This window comes from Cavia porcellus, unplaced genomic scaffold, assembly GCF_034190915.1.
Source record: "Cavia porcellus strain 051 isolate PalLab524CR breed Dunkin Hartley unplaced genomic scaffold, mCavPor4.1 scaffold_32, whole genome shotgun sequence".
Lineage (NCBI taxonomy): Eukaryota > Metazoa > Chordata > Mammalia > Rodentia > Caviidae > Cavia > Cavia porcellus.
In genome coordinates, this window is record NW_026947515.1 from 21,814,191 (window position 1) to 21,832,527 (window position 18,337).

General features: G+C 37.8%; 1 long non-coding RNA gene across 1 annotated transcript; it reads right to left on the reverse strand.

Annotated features, from left to right (window-relative positions):
• Positions 1-2,601: 2,601 nt before the first annotated feature.
• LOC134474302 (uncharacterized) lies at positions 2,602-17,759 on the reverse strand. Its single transcript, XR_010045048.1, has 2 exons — positions 17,538-17,759; positions 2,602-4,134 (listed from the first exon to the last, which is right to left on the reverse strand). It is a non-coding gene; the product is annotated as an uncharacterized LOC134474302 (long non-coding RNA).
• Positions 17,760-18,337: the final 578 nt, after the last annotated feature.

Genomic DNA, 18,337 nt, shown 5'->3' on the forward strand with positions numbered 1-18,337 from the left:
ATTTCCAGAGTGGTTGCACCAGTCTACACTCCCACCAACAGGGGATCAGGGATACTTTTTCCCCACAGCCTCTCCAGCATCTGTAATCGGTTGATTTCTTTCTGGAGTGAAATGGAATCCCGGTGTTGTTTTAATTTGCATCTTGAATGACCAGTGATATTAAACAATTTTTCCATGTATTCATTTGCTGTTTATACTTCTTTGTCAGAGAATTTTGTATTCATTTCAAATGTCCATTTTTAGCATAAATCTTTAAATTTGGATGGTCTGATTTTATTCAATTCATTGTGTATTCTGGATATTAATTTTTTGTCTGAGGAACCCAGACAATGGCAAAAATATTTTCCCAGGTTGTCTCTTAACTCTTTTTACGATTTCTTTTGCTGTGCAAAAGTTTTTAAATTTTTAGTGATATTTCCTGTGTGGTTTTTTTTTTTTTATGAAGTCTTTGTCTATACCTATGTCTTCAAGAGTTTGACCTATTCTCTCTTACAGGAGGTTTAGCGATTCTCTTTCATTAATTAGATCTTTGATCTATTCAATTTTAGTTTAGTGTGTGGTGAGGGATACGGGTCTAGTTTTAGTTTGGTATGTGATAAGCCAGCTTTTCATCCACTATTTATTAAATGAACTTATTTTCAATATTATGCTTGAACCATTTGTAAATATAAGATGGCTGAGTATGTTAAAGAGTCATTTTTGCCTCTGGTCTGTTCCATTGACACTGATTTTTTTATTTGTTGTTATTTTGTTTCATTTTAAAAATTTATTTTTGCTGTGTTAGTCACAATAGCTCTGCAATATAATTTAACGTCAGGGATTGTGATGCTCCCTGCCTTACTTTTGTTACCTAGGATTGCTTTTGCTATTTAGGTCTCTCCTGGATCCAAATCAATTTTAGAAAATGTTACTCTAATTCTGTGAGGTATACTATTGGTAATTTCATCAGGATTGCATTGAATCTGTATAATAATTTTTGGAATATATATGTTTTCACTGTATTGGTTATTCCTAACCCACAACAAGGGATGGGATTCCATTTTCTGATATCTGCTTTGATATTATTTTTCCAAGTACTATAGTTTTAAATGCAAAATTTTTGTTTTCTTCATTGGGTTAATTTTTTTCTTTTTCTTTTTTTTTTTTTTTTTTTTTTTTTTTTTTTTTTTTGTCTTTTTCCTTTTTATCGGTACGGGGATCGAACTCATAACTGCCTGCTTGCAAGGCAGGCACTTATGCCGCTGAGCTAAACTTCCAGCCCACATTGGATTAATTCTTAAGTATTCCTCTTTTGGGAATTCTACTGTGAAAGTGTTGTTTCTCTAATTTCTCTGAGTTTGTTATTTGTGTACAGGACTGCTATGAATTTTGTATCCAGGTATGCTACTCAGCTTAGTTATTAAATCTAAATGTGTTTCCTCAGACAATTTGGTGTCATCTATAGAGTACTGTGTCATGCACAAATAATGATTTCTTTCTTCCTGTTCTTATTCTTTAATATCTTGATCTTGTCCAATTTCTCTAGCTAATGTCTCCAGAACTATGTTGAATGGCAGTGATGACAGTTTTGCAAAATACATCAATCTGTGGTGAAGATTGTTTTCTTTCCAGACCTGAAGTACTGCATGTCAAGCTGTTTGACTTAGGGGTGTGTATTGAGAAGTCTGTGCTTATGATGGTCTTCCTGTTTAAGTGGTTTGTTTTTCTCTAACAGATTTTAATATTCTGTTCTTCTGTCAAATGTATGGAATCTTCAGTATTATGTGCCTTGCTCATAGATTTTATTTGCTTGATTTTTGTCTTTTGAGATAAGATCTTTCTTGTAAAATAAACTGGTCTTAAACTCACTATGTAGCCCAGTCTGGCTTTGAAATCACAGTGATTCTCCTCTCTCAGCCTGCAGAGTGCTGGGATTATAGGTGTGCATCACCATGCCTGATTTGGAGTAGATCTGTTTTGATCATGTATAATTGGAATTGTATATGTCTTACTTATCTGCATGTCAAACTTTTCATGTTTGGAATATTTTCTGTCATTACTTTGGTGAATAGGTATTTTATATTTTTCTCATTACTTTTTAATTGAGTGCCTTTTCATTGAGTACATTATTTTCCACATAGTACAGCAGCTTATGGATTAATTTTTTGTGTTCCCTCCTATTTTCAATAAAGTAATATTTCAATTAAAAAAATAAAAATTCTTCTGAATCTGCTATTCTGTCCTCATGTTGGCTCTTTGTGCTGCATATCCTGTCAATGGAATTGTTAATCTCCTGGACATCTATTTGAATCTGTTTCATGAATTACTTTCTTGTTTTGGGCATTCATGGTTTCCATCATTTCCCTGATATCCTCTATGTTTTTTTATGTGTATTTTTGCTGGAGTCACTAATCGTACTCTTCATTATGACCATCATATCTGAAATTATTTCAGAAATTATTTCTGACTTGCATTTTATAGCCTTATTTGTGTGTTTTGTTACTGCCACCAATACTATTTCAGAGAATCCGGTCAGGCTTTAATCATTCCACCTCATTGCCCTCTGTGTTGCCTTTAAGGTGTTGCAAATCTGGACTTGCATAAGACTGCTGTGTTTTCTCCTTTTCTAATTCTTATTTTAATTTTATTCATGCTTGTAAATTGTTTATGGTAGTTATATTTATGTACTGTGTTGAGAACCCTTAGGAAATGACTGTTTCTCAAAGATGTCCTCCAGGCATAGCTGGATTTTTGTGTCTTAATTCTGTCATAAGATCCCACTGCTTCAAATTATTGGAGATGAGAAGTTGATGCCTGTTTCACCTACTAGCCCCTGGTTCTTTGGCACTGGCTTGTAGTATTGTTTGTGATCTTCAGGCATTCTTCATCTTGGCATAAACAGAATACAAACTGATTACTCCAGTCTTTTTGCTTACCTGAAGTAATACTGAAGTGGAATGTTGCATGCTATCTCAACTATGGCCGTCTTGTCCTTGGGCATACTACGTCTCTCGGAGTCTTTAAAATGCAGAAAATTATTTTATGCAGACATCTTGGCCACTTTAAAATCTTGACAGTGATCACTGGTCAGAGGCAGATACCTTCAATTTTGCCACCCTTCATGAATTAGTGAAGTTCTGCTACTATAATGGCAACCAGAGATTCCTTATTTCCATGCCTTTTTTGCTCTCCAGGAATGTCCCTCCCTTATCCAGACATGTGAGGTAACCCAGGTCCTCTTGGCTCACCCTACACTGCCAAACCCCCTACACCCAAAAGTCTCATTTACCTTATAGATGATTGCATGCCATTCTTACTCCTCCACCATTCCCATAAGAATCTTCCCATTGTCTTTTGCCCCAATCTGCATCTCCTCCATCTTCTCTGCTGTATTCTTCTCTGTCTTTTTCTTCATCTTTTTCTCCCTACACCCCTTCTTCTGATCTCTACTGTCACCATTTTGTCCTCCATCACACCACAGCAGTACTTCTGCCACCCATCCTCCACCATCTTGTCACTTCTCCCCCTCTCTGCCATCTTATTCTTCCACTCAACTGCCACCATCTTGGTGCCTCACTCATCTGAAGACATCTTGTCATTCCTATGCATCTCCATGCTCAGAGTGTGCATCTATGTCAATGTAGAGTGGGTTTGTCCCCATCCACACTCCACGTAGAGTGAGTGGGACCAGGGTGCGGATTGGGATGATATAGTTTGGTGCCCCTGATACCAGCAACTGCCTCATCCTCCTGCCTGGAGCAGTGACCTTAAAGGCCAGCACCACAGTAATTGTTTTGGCCAAGACAGAAGAAACAGCCACAGTGAAGAGAACTGCAATTGTGGTCTTCTGGGGGATTCAGGTGGCTGTGTTGGGGTGGCCAGTGAAGAGCAAGGAACAGAAGAAGCAGGAGGCGAGGGAGATGAGCAGGGTGTAGCTGAGAGCCTGGTTGTTGGCCTTGAGAATGGGAGTGTCTCGATTCTTCACAAAAAGCCCAAGAACAGCAACTGTGAGGACACTGAGACTCAGGACTGTGCCAGCCAGCATCTTCCCCATGAGGTCTTCATAAGCAAGGAAAGTCACAGACTTTTGGAGGCAATGGTCTCGCTGTATTGTGGCATACTGGTCATCAGGACACTTCACACATTGCTCCATATCTACTGAAAAATTCAAATTGGCATTAGCTGAAGTGCATTAATTCTCCTCCATTCACTCAACCAGTCACAAAATTTCATAGGTCTTCCTAACAAAATTTGTGTAGTTTTGTTTCTGTGTCATGACTGTTTTCATTTAAAAGAGTTTTCTTTCAATTTCTAGACAAGAATCTTGAATGCAAGAACTTTGTACTCAGTTACATCAACTTTCCTTTCAAAAAATTTTAAATTTTGAAACAATCTTAATCATAGCATTGCCCAGGCTGCAGTGAAGTTTGTGATTCTTTTGTGTCAGCCTCCTGGAGTGCCTGGATACCTGCTTTGCATCAACATGCCCAGTTTTTCATTTGATTTTCTAGACACCAATCAAAGGAATGCTGTATTTACAATCCTGCCCTTTATAGTTCTATATTTTCACAGAATATAATTCATATTTTTCTCTAGCTAATGTCGGTAAATTCATGCTTTACAGATTTGTTCAGCGAATAACAACTTGAGAAGCCCTATAACTAAAATGGGGTTTGCACACTGTCCATTAGGATATGTTCTCCCACTCCATGAAAGTTTGAGGCTTACTTGAAAAATCATGTTGCAGTTTGTATAAAAATTACATAGTATATATAGAACAAATTGTAAAATGCTAACATTCTCACATTGTTTAACATTTCCATCCATGAACTTGCTTTCTTCAATTATTTCAATTTTATTATTAGACAGATTGTTTGGATTTGTACAGGAGAGTATTCTGTACTTTCAGAACACTTTTTAATTTTCTAAGTGTATCACTAATATTTTAAGATTTCTTAAGTGTGAATTTGTGTAATATCAGTTTTGAATGGGTAATGACTTACCTATAGAAATAGAATACTTTTCACTTCATATCTATCCTATAAAGGTTCAAATATTAATTTATGTGCTTTATATTTATAAACCAACACTGTATAAAATTATCCCAGATATATTCTTCTTTCCCATACTTAATTGGTTTTATATGTTTTTCTGCATGTTTTGTATCACTAAGGACATGTAGAATATCTGGTAGAAGCAGGCACAAAGAGTATTGTATTATGAATTTGGTTTCAGAATTTAACTGCAAAATGTGTGGTTTACTTTAGAGTTGTATAACTATCATTTCTACTGTACGAAGTTTCTTTCTATCCTTAATTTATTGTGTTGCTTTTTTATTTATAAACCATGGAAAGGATTTTGGCCTTTTTATGTCTTTTAAAAAATATTAATGAATGCATGTTTCCAGTACATATTGAATTCACTCACTGCAGGGAATTGGTACATGTACATAACACAAAATAATTCTTTTCCTCCTCAACTGTCCTTTTATTGTGCCAGCTTCTAATTCATTTATTTATCTTGTAAATCCTTATATATTTTATTGCTATATATACAGATTGGTCCAACACTCCTAGGACAAGTGACATATAAAACATATAAGACAACTATCCTGTCAACACTTTTTGATAAATTGTCAGTGCTGGATTACAGTAACTCTATCTCCCTTTCCTTTTTCCGCTTCATTACTTTTAATTATGATTTTATATGTTGAGTTTTTCAAATGAGAGAAACTATGCAGTATTTCCACTAATGTGTCAAATGTACTTCACTTTACATTATAGTCTCAAGGTACATCAGTTTTCATGCAAATGAGTTAAGTTTGTCTTTCTCTGTGACAGAGTAATAGTGTATGGAACTCATAGGATTTAGATATCCTGGTTACATAACTAATTGTGTCACTTTTTTACTTTCTCTAAGGGAGAAAGAACTGAAATTTCACCACTGATATATTTTTTTCAGCTCTGAATCTTCATATCAATCATTTTTTAAAATTTTGTTAGTGCCTAATAATTTTATGAAATAATAGGTTTCATTGTAATATTTTCTATGTATATATAATAAAATCTTTTCCCCAGCCTTTTGCCCCCTTACACACACTCCCACCTACTCCTTTCCCTTTCTCCAGTAACAGACTCCCTTCCACCTTACACCATCTATGTTGATGCCACATATCTGGGAAAATGAGTCATACTTCTCTGAATGAGTCTGATTTATCTCATTTACATTAGGATCTCCATTTTCATTATTGTTTTGAAAATGTCATAATTGCATTTTATTTTACATCTGAACACATTAATGTATGTATAATCCATGTCTTTATTCACTTTCTAATAACATCTTAGACTGTTTCAATATATTGGCTGCTATGCATTGTATACAATGAACATACACATAAAAATATGTCAGTAGAATGCTGACCAATTCGTTCATGTGTACACTATGGTAGTATTTTAGAGAGAGTTTCTTTTAATACATAATTCATATAAATATTTTGGAGAAATATTAAACTAGGAATCTATGCTTTTAATAGCATTGGGCCAATTTGTTTATTTTTCCTTAAAACTCTTTTGCTATTACATCAAAAGAAATCTCCAGCACAGTGAAAAGAAAACCCACAAACTGGGAAAAAATCTTAGTGAACTGCCCCTCAGACAAAGGACTTCTGTCTAAAACATATAAAGAATTAAAAAAGAGGTGGACACATGCTATCCCCTGAGCCCAGCCTGTTTGGGACTCCTGCACCTCACCATCAGTGTGCAGAGGAGGGGCTGGGCAGATCTGGGGTGCCTGCATCAGCCTCCCCATGTGTCTGGAGGACTGTGGATATCTCAGCAAGCAGGGGAGGATCGAAGCTTCCAGAGGCACCGCGGCCAGGGGTGAGTGCTCAGCACACTCTGCCCAAATTCCAGACTGTTTGGGACCCTCCAGGCTTCTGGGTGCAGTGAAGTGGAGAAGTGGGTTTGAGGCCTCTACATCTGCCTCCCCATCCCAGCTGCACTTGGAGAACTGTGGAGCTTCCAACAAGTAGGCGGGCACACGCTATCACGTGAGCCCAGCCTGTTTGGGACTCCCACACCTCACCATCGGTGTGCAGAGGAGGGGCAGGGTGGATCTGGGGTGCCTGCATCAGCCTCCCCATGTGTCTGGAGGACTGTGGATGTCTCAGCAATCAGGGGAAGATCGCAGATTCCAGAGGCACCATGGCCAGTGGTGAGTACTCAGCACACTCTGCCCAAAGCCCAGACTGTTTAGCACCCTCCAGGCTCCTGGGTGCAGTGAAGTGGAGAGGCGGGTTTGAGGCGGATATATCCGCCTCTGCATCCCAGCTGCACTTGGAGAGCTGTGGAGCTTCCAAAGGGCAGGTGGGTGCACAGTGTCCCTGAGGCCCAGCTTATCTGGAACTGCAGAGTTCTGAACAGGCAGAGGAGGGCCATTGGTTCTGCAGGCCCAGAGGCTTGGGGTAATGGGGTGCCAGAGTCTCAGGAGCTGCAAACATAGAAGGGGATTTCCAACAGACCCTGAGGAAGCTTTCAAATAACACTTGAAACACAGAAATATAGGAAAATGACAAAACGAAAGACCAAATTACAAACTCAAACCTCCAGCCCATCTCAAGAAACACTAGGAGCAATGTATATAGAAGAAAATATATCCCATCCACCTCAAATATCGGACACAATAGCTACTGAAATTAACAAGCAACTCCAGGAAGCTTTAAAGAAATTCAAACTCAAAATAATCTCCCAGGTAAAAGATGAAAGGATAAGAGAAATGAAAGAGATTCTGAATATATCTAAAGAAAACACAGTTTAAAAATTGGAGGAACTAAACAAAAAGATAGAATCCCTAGATGAGCAATATAAGAAACAAACAGAATACATAATGCAGATGCATAGAGATATACAGGAAATAAAAAACTCCACTGAAAGTTGTAAAACCCACCTTAATGAAAGTGAAGATAGAATTTCAGACCTTGAAGACAGGATTGCAGCTAGTGAACAGGAAAGGAAAGATCTTTTAAAAATAACAAGGAATGAGGAAACAACAATTCAACAACTGCAAGACAATACAAAGAAAAATAACATAAGAATGAAAGGGATTAATGAAAAAGAAGGAGACAACATAAAGGATGTCAAGAGGATATTTAGAGAAGTAATAGCTGAAAATTTCCCAAGCATGAGATCAGAAACTGACATCAGGATCAGTGAAGCACATAGAACTCCAAATAGTCATAATCAAAATAAAACTACAACCAGACATATAATAATCACCATCCCAGAAATCCAACACAAGAATAGATTATTAAAAGCTGTCAGAGAGAAAAGACAGATCACTTATAAAGGAAAACCTATCAGAATCACAGCAGACTTCTCAGCACAAACAATAAAGTCCAGAAGAGCATGGAGTGAAGTATTCCAGATCCTAAAGCAAAATGATTTCCAACCTAGACTGATGTATCCTGCAAAACTATCATTCAAAATTGATGGGGAAATATGATACTTCCATGACAAAGAACAGCTGAAGAACTTCATGAACACCAAACCAACCCTGCAAAAAATATTGAAAGACAGTTTAGATACACAAAGGAAAAACCCACTAAGCAAAGCAGATAATTAAACAGAACAGAAAGATAAAGATGTAACAGCAGAGAGATAACATTCCTACAATAAACCAGCATTTAACAGTAATAACCATTAATGTAAATGGTCTCAATGCACCAATCAAAAGAAACAGACTAGCAGCATGGATCAAGAAACAAAATCCAACCATATGCTGTTTACAGGCAAACCATCTAACCCAGAAGGATACTCACAGACTGAAAGTCAAAGAATGGAAAACAATACTTCATGCAGCAGGAATCCAAAAAAAGGCAGGAGTAGCCATTCTGTTTGCAGACAATGTGAACTTTAAACCAACAATGACCATAAAGGACAAAGAAGATCACTACATACTCATAAGGGGGAAACTCCAAGACAAAGAGATAACTATCTTAAATATATATGCACAAAACTCCAGAGCACCCAGTTATATAAAACAACTATTAACAGAAATGAAAACTCAAATTATCAGTAACACAATTGTAACAGGGGACCTCAATACACCATTGACACCAGGGGACAGATCAACCAGACAGAAAATGATCAAAGAAATAACAGAACTGAATCACACCTAAGAACAAATGGATTTGATAGACATATACAGAATGTTCCACCCAACAACATCAGAATACACATTCTTCTCAGCAGTACATGGATCATTCTCTAAAATAGACCATATATTAGCTCACAGAACATATTTAAACAAATGCAAAAGAGTTGAAATCATCCCTTGCATGTTTCAGATCATAGCGCTCTGAAATTAGAAATTAATGATAAAAGATACTGCAAAAATCTCACAAACACATAGAAACTGAAAAACACACTCTTGAGTAATCAGTGGGTCACAGAAGAAATTAAAGAAGAAATTAAACAATACCTAAAAGAAAATGAAAATGCAGATACAACTTACCGAAATCTGTGGGATGCAATGAAAGCCATCCTCAGAGGAAAATTTATTGCACTGAGTTCCCACATCAGGAAAACAGAACAAATACAAATAAATAACTTGATGCTACACCTCAAACAGCTAGAAAAGAAGAGCAAGTCAAGCCCAAAGCCAAAGAAGAGAGGAAATTATAAAAATCAGAGCAGAAATCAACGCAATAGAGACTAAGAATACAATCCAAAGAATCAATGAATCAAAGAATTGGTTCTTTGAAAGAATAAATAAAATCGATAAGCCCCTAGCGAACCTTATTTTAAAAAGGGAAGAAAAAGCTCAAATTCATGCAATAAGAAACGAAGAAGGTGAAATCACTGCAGACCCAATAGAAATACAGAAGATCATCAACACCTATTTCGAAAACCTCTACTCTCAAAAGTTTGATAACACAGAAGAAATAGACAGATTCTTAGAAGCATATGAAGTACCAAAGCTAGATCAAGAGGATGTAAAACTGTTGAATAACCCAATCTTTGTTAATGAACTTGAAAATGTAATTAAGGCCTTACCCACCAAGAAGAGCCCAGGCCCAGATGGATTCACTGCAGAATTCTACAAGAAATACAAAGAAGACCTAATGCCGACACTCCTCAAACTATTCAATGAAATTGAAAGGGAAGCAATCCTTCCTAAGTCATTCCTGGAAGCAAATATTACTCTAGTACCAAAACCTAAGAAAGACCCAACTAAAAAAGAGAACTATAGACCGATCTCCCTAATGAACACAGATGCAAAAATCCTCAATAAAATATTGGCAAATAGGATCCAGCAAATCATCAAGAAGATTATACACCATGACCAAGTGGGATTCATCCCAGGAATGAAAGGATGGTTCAACATACGCAAATCAATAAATGTAATCCACCATATCAATAAAGCCAAAAATAAGAATCACATGATCATTTCTATAGATGCAGAAAAAGCCTTTGATAAGGTCCAACACTTATTCATGATAAGAACTTTACAGAAAATTGGAATAGATGGTCTTTACCTCAATATAATAAAGGCCATTTATGACAAACCAACAGCCAGCATCATACTAAATGGCCAAAAATTGAAAGCCTTTACTTTAAAATCAGGCACAAGACAAGGATGTCCTTTATCACCACTCCTATTTAATATAGTACTGGAAGTACTAGCCAGAGCAATTAGGCAAGAAAGAGAAATAAAAGGGGTAAAGATAGGAAAAGAAGAAGTTAAATTATCATTGTTTGCAGATGACGTGGTACTCTACATAGAAGACCCCCTAAACTCCATTGAAAGACTCTTAGATACAATAAATAAATTCAGTAATGTGGCTGGATACAAAATCAATACTCAGAAATCAATAGCATTCCTATACACGAACAACAAAATCACAGAGAGGGAAATAAGAGAAACTGGACTATTCACATTAGCAAGCAAAAAAATGAAATATTTAGGAATTACTCTTACGAAAGAAGTGAAAGACTTATACAGTGAAAATTATAATACACTGAAAAAGGAAATTGAGGATGATCTCAGAAAATGGAAAGACATCCCTTGCTCATGGATAGGAAGAACAAACATTGTGAAAATGGCCATTCTCCCAAAACTGTTATACAGATTCAATGCAATCCCAATAGAAATACCATCAACATACCTTATAGATCTAGAGAAATCACTCCTAAGTTTCATCTGGAACCAGAAGAGACCTAGAATCGCAAAGGCAATTCTAAGCAGCAAAGACAAAGCAGGAGGCATCACAATCCCTGACTTGAAGTTATACTACAAAGCAACAGTAGTAAAATCAACATGGTATTGGAATCAAAATAAAGCCGCAAATGAATGGAATAGATTAGAAGATACAACCACAACTACAAACACACTCAACCACCTTATCTTTGATAAAGGAGCAAAGCAGGTTCACTGGAAGAACGACAGTCTCTTTAATAAATGGTGCTGGAAAAACTGGCTCTCCATTTGCCGAAAACTAAAGCTAGACCCATGCCTATCACCATGTACTAAATTAAAATCTAAATGGGTCAAAGATCTGAATATTAAAACAGAAACATAAATCTATTGGAAGACAAATTGGGTAGAAACCTTGGAGACATAGGAGTAGGTAGAGAATTCATGAACAGGACTCAAACCGCACAGGAAATACTTCCCAGAATCAATAACTGGGACCACTTCTTATTAAAAAGTTTCTGCATGTCAAAAGAAATCTCTAACATAGTGAAAAGAAAACCCACAAACTGGGAAAAGATTTTAGTTAACTCTCTCTCAGACAAGGGACTCTTGTCTAAAACATATAAAGAATTAAAAAAACTCAGACCTCCAAAATTCAAAGATCCAATCCAAAAATGGGCATCTGAGATGAATACGCACTTCTCAGATGAAGAAATGCAAATGGCAAATAAATACATGAAAAAATGCTCATCATCATTGATCATTAGAGAAATGCAAATTAAAACCACACTGAGATACCATCTCACTCCTGAAAGAATGGCCAGGATCAAGAAAACCAACAACAACAAGTGCTGGAGAGGCTGTGGGGAAAAAGGAACTCTCCTGCACTGTTGGTGGGAGTGTAGACTGGTATAGCCTTTGTGGAGGACTGTCTGGAGATTTCTCAAAAAGTTGGGATTGGAAATCCCATTTATTCCAGCTATTCCACTTCTAGGCGTATTCCCAGAAGAACTGAAAGCATCATACCACAGTAATATATGTGCACCTATGTTTATAGCAGCACAATTTGTAATTGTCAGATCGTGGAAACAACCCAAGTGTCCATCAACTGAGGAATGAATAAAAAAGTTGTGGTATTTCTATACAATGGAGTATTATTCAGCTATAAAGAAGGATCACATTGAGATATTTATCAATAAATGGGCGCAGCTTGAGACCGTACTCATAAGTGAAATAAATCAATCTCGCATGTGTGAATACCGAATAGTTTCCCTAATGTAAGTAATGATTCAAATATATAAAAATATGTGGTAATCATGATTCCCCATTATGTGGCCTTGAAGCCTTATAAAGTTTTCACTTATTAATTAGAAAGGCTTTATTCTGGGCTTCTTGATATGCAAATAGTTGAAGCTATAGTATATGAAGTTTTATCCAAATATTTCAAGGAAAAAGACAGACACTATGGTAACTACTATTAAGTCGGGTTATTTGGTGGTGAAGCACTAGGTTGCTGAAACAGTCATGCTTTGACCTCTATTGTTATATTGTTATGTCCTGTTTTAACTCAATCTCTCCCTTATTCTTTAAAAAAATTAGTTACTTCTTATGTTTGTTTTAATTAACAGGATAAATTTAAAAAATTAGGATATATAATAGTAACTCTTTTTTATTTCCTATTAACTTGTTTTGAAGTCCTGTAATACTCCCACGATCTTGTTTTGACTAATTAGACTCTGTTCCATTCTGTATGATAGTATCAAGTTTGAGGGTATAGCCAACTACTTTGAAGGCAATAAGATTCACTAAGATGCCCATTCTGGTTTGACTATTGTCTCCTTTGGAAGTCCTGTAATGTTTACAATGCCTAAGTTTTATTGGTCTTGTTCTCTACTGTTTTGTCCAACTTTATAATATCTAATGAGATAGACAATTCTTTTTAAGGAAACAATAGACAACGTTGATAACCATTGTTGATAACCTTGTACTCTGTTCTACATCATGTGCTATGTCTATCCTTGGTTTTGACTGACAGCTTTGTTTTGCCATATTTGACTTTATTCTCTCCCCCCCCAAAAAGTAATAAGAACTAAGGAGTGATAAAATCCAAAATGTGTAAATTTTGTTGTAAAAAAGAGAGGGGAAAAAAAAGAGCTCTAACGGATATAACAGCAAGTGTGTTTAGGGGTGTTAAATAGCTGACTATATTAATGTTTTTGGATCATTGAACACAGCTGTTTGCAGTCTCTCTGTTTGAATGTCCACTTTGTATTCTTTGATACTGTGATTTGAGCAACTATTTCCAAGATGATAATATGTAATCTATTAACAGGTGATTTCTTACTGTTATGTTTTTTTTGTAGTTCTGTATTACGTGTACCCTTACACCGCTTTGTTTTGTTTTGTGTTTTTCTCTTTTTCCTCTTAAATAAAATTTTAAAAAAAGGAATCTGGGAAGCCAAGCCAGCACCTCCAAAAAAAAATCAATGTATATTATATGCAAGTTGCAGTACACCAAAATGTAATCCACTATTCTATGCAATTTACTTGAACTTATAAAATCATTTTCAGATTCTATAAAATAAAAAAATAGAATTACAGAGACTTCTCAGCACAAACCATCAAATCATGAAGCGTGTGGGGCAAAATAATTCAAGCTTTGAAAGATAATAACCTTCAGCCAAGATTGATATATCCTACACAACTGTCCCTAGAAATTGATGGAAAAACAAGGTACTTCCAGGATAAAGAGGACCAAGGGGAATTTGCAACCACCAATTTAACTCTACAGAGAATACTACAGGATATCCTAAAAAAGAAAAATACCAAGATTCCAGAAACAGTGGCAGAGAGGCCACAATGAATGGAAAAGAAAGTGAAATGAAGACAAACTGACAACTAATGACAGAAAAGGAGCTCAACAGAAATGAGGCAGAGAAGGTTGGATGGTAGGAACAGCTATTTTGGAGAAAGCAAGACATCAAAATAGCTAGTGCTGATTTAATATCATCTTGTTTTGAAGTCCCATCAAGCTTTTGTTCTTTTGTCTCCATTGGTCTTTTTTTTTTTTTTTTTTTGGTTTTAACATGTTGACTCTTATTGGATTTTAGTATATGTGATAATATAAACAAAAATTTTATACACAAGGACATTATACAGAAAACATTGTTCATTTTGTTTTTTGTTTTGTTTTGTTTTGTTTTGACTTTTTCGGTTTTATCGGTACCAGGGATTGAACTCACGACTTCCTGCTTGCAAGCCAGGTGCTTATGCCGCTGAGCTAAATCCCCAGGCCCCCATTGTTCATTTTCAGTCAGTTGATTCTAAATGCCCTGTAATACTGTCATTCTCTTGAATGGTCTTACATTGTCTTGATATGTTTGATGCTACAGTATATGAAGTTATACTCAAAAGATTTCAAGGAAAGAGACAATATGTTAACTACTTTTATGTCAAGATATCTTGTGGTGAAACACTATTTTGCTTAAATGGTTATGTTTTGACCTGCGCTGTTTTGTTGCTGTGCCCTTTTATCTCAATCTCCTTTTTTTATCATTTATTTTTGTCTTTTTAATCAAGGAAAAACTAAATAAAAATAGCAGAGTGTATTATAGTAACCCACTTTGATTTCCTATTAACTTGATTTGAAACCCTGTGTTGCTCTCACCATCCTGTTTTTTGTTTTTGTTTTTGTTTTTTTTTTTTTTTTGTCTTTTTTGTTTTTATCGGTACCAGGGATCGAACTCACGACTGCCTGCTTGCAAGGCAGGCGCTTATGCCGCTGAGCTAAATCCCCAGCCCCTCTCACCATCCTGTTTTGACTGATTTCCCTGTATTGTGTTTTGCTTGATAGTACCAAGTTCAAAAGTATAGGGAACAACTGTGAAGACAATGAGATTCATTATGACGCCCATTCTGGTTGACTATTATCTTCTTTTCAAGTCCTGTAATGTCTCCAATGTTTTGGTTTTATTGGTTTTGTGCTTTACTGTTTTGTTCAATTTTATGATAATATGATATAGGTAATTCTTTTTAAGATAGCAAGAGGCATTATGGTAACCATTGTTGATCACCTTGTATTTTGTTTTTACAGTATGTATTATGTCCATCCTTTTGATTTGACTGACTCTGTTTTGTTATGTCACATTTGGTTTTACTCTCTTCAAAAAAAGTAATAAGAACTGTGGGAGTAATAAAACCCAAAATGTGTAATTGTCATTGTACAAAAGAGAGAAAAAGAAAGTGCTCTAAAGGATATAACTGCATATATATTTAAGTGTATAAGATAGATAACCATATTACTGAGTTTTTGCAGTCTCTCTGTTTGAATGTCCACTTTTTATGCTTTAATTTTGCCTTTCTTTTTTATCGGTTCCAGGGATCGAACTCATGGCCACACACTTGCAAGGCAGGCGCTTATGCCGTTAAGCTAAATCCCCAGCCCCCACATATGCGTTAATTTTGTAACCCGAACAACTATTTCTAAGATGACAATGTGTAATCTATTAACTAGTGATTTCCTACTGTTTATTTTTTATGAAATTCTGTATAACTTGTACCCTTTTTCTGTTTTCTTTCTTTTTCTCCTTAAATAAAATTTTTAAAAATTAAAAAAAAAAACCGGGCAGGAAAGCATTTGCCTATAATCCTAGCACCCAGGAGGCTGAGGCAGGAGGACTACCTCAAGTTCAAGACCAACCTGGACTACACACTGAGTCCCGGCCAGCCACAACTACATGGTGTGACCCTGTCCCAAACATTACAAAATCAAAAAAAAGAACAACAAAAAAGATTACTACCTTTGACTCTATGCTTAATCATCCCTGAATTTGTCAGTTACTAACATACCATTATGTGTCAATGAGAAGCATCTGTCCAAAGACACAGTTTGAACTTGCAGAGCAGAATTCTACTCTCTAGACTATGGAACTCTACCAAGATAATGCCCTTCAATCAGACTCTACACACCATGCCAAACAGCTCTCCACTTGGTCTCCCTAATGCTAACTCACTACATCACTACTAGGTATGAATACCAGTGTAGAGCATCTCATTCCTCTTGTAAATCACAGCTCAGTATCAAAGTGAGGCTTAGAGTAGGACAGAGTCCTGAAAATTCCCCCACAAACAGAAGTTTTGACATGAGTGGAAGAGAGAACACAGGATGAAATAGGTTGATATAGTGCCACTGTATGTCACTAATTATTTTTCTCAAAAGCACATACATGGGCCTAGCATGATGGCACACACCTGCAATCCCAGGGTGCTGGGAGGCTGAAACATGAAGACTGCAAGCCTGCCTGGGGAAATCTAGCAATACTCTGTATCAAAATAAAAAGAAAAATTTTAAGAAGGCCTGGGATTTACCTCAGGGCAAAGTGCCTGCTGTCAATCCCTAACAGGTTTCCCAAAAAACCCACACGCAGACTAATTTACAATTTCAGTGGGATTTATAAATTACCAAGCGCTAAGAGATGCAGAACTCTGAAAGCTTATAGTTGCACATATTAAACCTAGTACAGCAGTCCAGGGATGGCTTTGCTGAACAAGTCTGCTGGAGCGTTCATTTGAAAAAAGAGCAGGACATAAGCAAGGAAAAGAAAAGCATTCCAGGCAGTGGACATGTCTCCAGTCTAAAGCCTACGAACTTCTTCACCACGGAGCCTATGGACATTTGATAGATATACACGCTTTAGAACTCAAAAGGAACACATGGTAATACAATCAGGAAAGTGAGCCAGGAGTGGTGGCACACTCCTGTAATCCCAGCACTTGGGAGGATGAGGCAGAGGATCCTTTCAAGCTGGAGACCAGCCTGGGCTACAAAGTGAGAGCTCAAGGGCAGCCTGAAACGCAGGGCGAGACTGTCTCAAAAAGACAAAACAAAAACAAAAACAAAAAAACACCAGGAAAGAACCCCCCAAAAGAACAAATTACTTAATAAACCTTAATCCAATACAACACGACAGGTAGAAGTCAAGCTGAAGGTGCTGCGGTGAGGAGCTTAGTTTGGCTGAATGAAAATAAATAAGTAAACAATTTGCCTGCTTGATCTGAGCCCACTCTACTGCCCAAGGAGAAAAAACCGGGACTAGAAAGGTCAGAAAGACAAGGGAGGGAGTGAGACCTCCAGGATGAGGGCGTACAAAGAACCAAAACCCAGCCACTACTGCCACCTGAACCTAGCTGCTACTTAATGCAGAGACCTCCGAATGCTGGCCTTTGAGTCGAAGGGATGAGACATGCCTGAAGCGACAAAACAGACGCAGTACTCGGCCAGCGAGGGCCAACAGCCTGTTGTAGGCGCCCTTACAGTCACCACCTCGCCCCCACCGAGCTCCTCAATGTCGCGAGCTGTGCCTCACCCAGCGGCTAAGGGTCTCGGCTCAAGCCTCGAGCTCTTAAGGCCAACGGGAGAGGCCCTTCGCCCTGGCGCCTCCTGTAGTGCCTGAAAAGGCCCGATTCACCCAACTCCGCAGTGGCCTTTCACCCAGCCACGATCCACCCTCCTGAAGCTTTCACGTGTGTGCCTTCTTCATGGCCTAGATTGCACGGCAAGGAAAACAGCCAGGAGAGGTCTACTTTCACAGGACTTTCTCACTGCATCAGGCGGCGCCGAAGACAGACCCATGTCTGGGGGCCTGAAAAAGGCCCCCAGAGATGGGCGGGGAGGGGGGGGGCGCTCCTTGGTCCGAGGATGTGTGGTGCGCCTGCGCAGCCTCTTACCACTTAAGCAGCAGCAGGTGCTGCTGCTGTGCCTCTGCTGCTGCTGCTGCTGCTGCTGCTGCTTATGCTGCTGCTGCTGCTGTTGCTTATGCTGCTTATGCTGCTGCTGCTGTTGCTTATGCTGCTTATGCTGCTGCTGCTGCTTATGCTGCTGCTGCTGCTGCTTGCTGCTGCTGCTGCTTGCTGCTGCTGCTGCCTATGCTGCTGCTGCTGCTGCTGCTTATGCTGCTGCTGCTGCTGCTTATGCTGCTGCTGTTGCTTATGCTGCTGCTGCTGCTTATGCTGCTGCTGCTTATGCTGCTTATGCTGCTGCTGCTGCTGCTTATGCTGCTTATCATGCTGCTGCTTCTGTTGCTTATGCTGCTTATGCTGCTGCTGCTGCTGCTTATGCTGCTGCTTATGCTGCTGCTGCTGCTTATGCTGCTGCTGCTGCTGCTGC